The sequence below is a fragment of the Rhinopithecus bieti genome, unplaced genomic scaffold (assembly GCF_001698545.2).
Source record: "Rhinopithecus bieti isolate Rb0 unplaced genomic scaffold, ASM169854v2 scaffold_38527, whole genome shotgun sequence".
Lineage (NCBI taxonomy): Eukaryota > Metazoa > Chordata > Mammalia > Primates > Cercopithecidae > Rhinopithecus > Rhinopithecus bieti.
In genome coordinates, this window is record NW_016816004.1 from 177,258 (window position 1) to 182,027 (window position 4,770).

At 41.2% G+C, this 4,770-nt stretch overlaps 1 pseudogene; it reads left to right on the top strand.

The window, feature by feature from the left end:
* The first annotated feature begins 1,716 nt into the window (after window positions 1–1,716).
* On the top strand, window positions 1,717–4,543 carry LOC108516670 (NEDD4-like E3 ubiquitin-protein ligase WWP1 pseudogene; annotated as a pseudogene).
* The last annotated feature ends 227 nt before the right edge of the window (window positions 4,544–4,770 follow it).

Consider the following 4,770-nt stretch of genomic DNA (forward strand, 5'->3'; position numbering starts at 1 on the left):
TTACGTGACCACAATAGATCCCCTTCTCTATGTTGATAGTTAAGCTTTAATTACAATATTTTATGAAAAACACTGAGCAGAACGGAAAATGCATTTCTTAGGGCCTACTACTCTGTTTGGAAATTATAAGGCAAGTGTTTATCAATGTGAGTTAGACTCACACACCACTTACTTATCAACTGCTATGCAATGGATATGATGATCAACGCCAATGGTTCAGTGGTCACGTCTTACATCAGAGAAAATGAAATCAAAACCCATTCTCTTTTCATTCCTAGTAATATACTTCAAATTTAAAAATAATTTTATAAACTTAAATTTCCATTGTCTTAATTCTCCCACATGATTTGAATAAATTTTGGTCAATACTGGTTCTCTCTCACACTCTCTCACATTGCTTTCTCTCATCCATTTCATCTCAAATTCTGATGGTTAGGACTTTGTTAAATGTAATGTAGGTTAATGGTATTCAAACTTTTGCTCACAAATTTACTAAAACTATTTTGTAACGATATGTGCCTCCATCACACATTTCAAAGTTAACGTCTAAATTTTTTATTGTAACTTTATAGTTGTAAAGGACTTAATTATCAGTAGACTGTAAAAATTTACATTTTAAGATAAAACTGTCAAATCATTGTTTTAAATATAGTCAATGAGATTTATTTATTTATTTTTCAGATAGAGTCTCGCTCTGTCGCCCAGGCTGGAGTGCAATGGCGAGATCTCGGCTCACTGCAACCTCTGCCTCCTGGGTCCAAGCAATTCTCCTGCCTCAGCCTCCCTGGTAGCCGGGATTACAGGCGCCTGCCACCTCATCCAGCTAATTTTTGTATTTTTAGTAGAGACAGGATTTCGCCATGTTAACTAGGCTTGTGTCAAACTCCTGACCTCGGGTGATCCGCCTGCCTTGGCCTCCCAAAGTGCTGGGATTACAGGCGCAAGCCACTGCACCTGGCCTATTTATTTATTTTTGAGACAGGGTCTTACTCTGTCACTCAAGCTGGAAGTGCAGTGGTGCAATTACGGTTCAGCGCAGCCTCAAACTCCGGGGCTCAAGTAATCCTCCCACCTCTGCCTTCTGAGTAGCTGGGACTGTAGACTTGCACCCCTACACCTGGCTAATTTTTGTAGAGATGGGCTTTCGCCATGTTGCTGAGGCTGGTCTTGACCTACTGGGCTCAAATAATCCTCCCGCCTCAGCCACCTAAAGTGCTGGGATTATAGGTGTGAACCATCAAGCCTGGCTTCCAATGGAATTTAAATGCATAATGATTTGATATAAATTTTCACTCGTATAAAAATATACAAACTAGTCTTCCATGTTGCCCAGAGCAGGACTTGTTTCTGTAACAATTTATAGGAAAACATCATGAATCCCAAAGCCTTTGATATTCTGCAGGTAAAAGGGGAATTGTGCCTATTCCTTGCGTCAGGAGCTCATTTAAGTACAGATGGAATAATGTGACGTACAAGTGGACCACAAACACAGCATCGCTAATCATCAGAAAAATGCAAATCAGGGCCGGGGTAGGGGTCGGGGGAGAGTCAGGTGTCGACGAGCTCTGCGTGCGGGCTCTGAGAGGCTGCCGCCGCCGCGTTGGGCGCGGAAGGGCGAGGGCGCCCTCTGCAGGAGGAGTTGCCGCTGCCGTGGGCGCCGGGCTGCCGGGAGCCCACAGCATCGCGCCGGCGTTGTCAGCAAATTGAAACAGGGAATCATGTCTTACTCATCTTTGTATCCCCAGTGTCTAGCAGTTCCTGATACATAGTTTTAGCTGAATTTTGGGACATGGCCACTGCTTCACCAAGGTCTGATACTAGTAATAATCACACTGGAAGGTTGCAGTTACAGGTAACTGTTTCTAGCGCCAAACTTGAAAGAAGAAAGAACTGGTTAGAAACAGCAATATATACAGAAGTAGTTGTAGATGGAGAAATTAGGAAAACAGCAAAATCCAGTAGTTCTTCTAATCCAAAATGGGATGAACAGCTAATTGTAAATGTTACACCACAGACTACGTTGGAATTTCGAGTTTGGAGTCATCATGCTTTAAAAGCAGATGCTTTATTAGGAAATGCAACGATAGATTTGAAACACAACGGAAAATTGGAAAGAGTCAAAGAATAATTAAAACTTTCCTTGGAAAACAAGAATGGCACAGCACAAACTGGTGAGTTGACAGTTGTGCTTGGTGGACTGGTGATTGAGCAAGAAAATATAACAAACTGTAGCTCATCTCCAACCATAGAAATACAGCAAAATGGTGATGCCTTACGTGAAAATGGAGAGCCTTCAGCAAGGACAACTGCCAGGTTGGCTGTTGAAGGCACGAATGGAATAGATAATCATGTACCTACAAGCACTCTAGTGCAAAACTCATGTTGCTCGTATGTAGTTAATGGAGACAACATACCTTCATCTCCATCTCGGGTTGCTGCCACACCCAAAAACACACCAGCTCCAAAACCACTCACATCTGAGCCTGCCAATGACACTGTTAATAGGGAATCATCCTCATTTGCACCAACGGATAATGCTTCTGTCACGGGTATTCCAGTAGTGTCTGAAGAAAATGCCTTGTCTCCAAATTGCACTAGTACTACCGTTGAAGATCCTCCAGTTCCAGAAATACTGACTTCCTCAGAAAACAATGAATGTATTCCTTCTACCAGTGCAGAATTGGGATCTGAATCTAGAAGTATATTAGACCCTGACACCTCTAATTCCGGAAGTAGTTCTACTTTTGAAGCAGCCAAATCAAGGTAGCCAAATGGGTGTATAGATCCTGTATGGCAGGAAGCTGGGAATGCCAACACAGAAACGTTGCCATCAGGGTGGAAACAAAGAAAAGATCCTCACGGTAGAACCTATTATGTGGATCATAATACTCGAACTATCACATGGGAGAGACCACAACCTTTACCTTCAGGCTGGAAAAGAAGAGTTGATGATCGTGGAAGAGTTTATTATGTGGATCATAGCACCAGAACAACAACGTGGCAGCGGGCTACCATGGAATCGGTCCAAAATTTTGAACAGTGGCAATCTCAGCAGAACCAATTGCAGGGAGCTATGCAACAGTTTAACCAACGATACCTCTATTCAGCTTCAATGTTAGCTGCAGAAAATGACCCTTATGGACCTTTGCCACCAGGCTGGGAAAAAAGAGTGGATTCAACAGACAGGGTTTACTTTGTGAATCATAACACAAAAACAACCCAGTGGGAAGATCCAAGAACTCAAGGCTTACAGAATGAAGAACCTCTGCCAGAAGGCTGGGAAATTAGATATACTCATGAAGGTGCGAGGTACTTTGTTGATCATAATGCAAGAACAACAACATTCAAAGATCCTCGCAATGGGAAGTCATCTGCAACTAAAGGTGGTCCACAAATTGCTTATGAACACAGCTTTAGATGGAAACTTGCTCACTTCTGTTATTTATGCCAGTCTAATGCACTACCCAGTCATGTAAAGATCAATCTGTCCCAGCAGACATTGTTTGAAGATTCCTTCTAGCAGATTATGGCATTAAAACCCTATGACTTGAGGAGGCGCTTATATGTAATATTTACAGGAGAAGAAGGACTTGATTATGGTGGCCTAGTGAGAGAACAGCTTTTCTTGCTTTCGCATGAAGTTTTGAACGCAATGTATTGCTTATTTGAGTATGTGGGGAAGAACAACTATTGTCTGCGGACAAATCCAGCATCTGCCATTAATCCAGACCATCTTTCGTACTTCTGTTTCATTGGTAGTTTTATTGCCATGGCACTATTTCATGGAAAGTTTATCGATACTGGTTTCTCTTTACCATTCTACAAGCGTATGTTAAGTAAAAAACTTACTATTAAGGATTTGGAATCTATTGATACTGAATTTCATAGCTCCCTTATCTGGATAAGAGATAGCAACATTGAAGAATGTGGCTTAGAAATGTACTTTTCTGTTGACATGGAGATTTGGGGAAAAGTTACTTCACATGACCTGAAGTTGGGAGTTTCCAATATTCTGGTGACTGAGGAGAACAAAGATGAATATATTAGTTTAATGACAGAATGGCATTTTTCTCGAGGAGTACAAGAACAGACCAAACTTTCCTTGATGGTTTTAATGAAGTTCTTCCTCATCAGTGGCTGCAGTACTTCGATGAAAAAGAATTAGAGGTTATGTTGTGTGGCATGCAGGAGGCTGACTTGGCAGATTGGCACAGAAATAATGTTTATCGACATTACACAAGAAACAGCAAGCAAATCATTTGGTTTTGGCAGTTCGTGAAAGAGACAGACAATGAAGTAAGAATGCTACCATTGCAGTTCATCACTGGAACCTGCCGTTTATCTCTAGGAGGATTTGCTGAGCTCATGGGAAGTCATGGGCCTCAAAAGTTTTGCACTGAAAAAGTTGGCAGAGACACTTGGTTGCCAAGAAGCCATATGTGTTTTAATCACTTGGATCTACCACCATATAAGAATTACAAACAACGAAAGGAAAAACTTCTTCTTTTTGCAATAGAAGAGACGGGGATTTGGACAAGAATGAATGTGGCTTCTTGTTTTGGAGGAGCTATTGCATTTAAATATCCCAGCCAAGAAAAATTGCACAGAGAGTGTATATAAGCTGTTCATTCTGTACAGTGAATTTTCTGAACCTCTCAAAGTATGTTTTCCGTTCTTCCACAGAAATATGCAAAACACATTTCATCCTTTTCTACTTTATTTATTGTTTCTCTTGAAATGACTGACCAGGAAAAGATCATCCTCAAATTC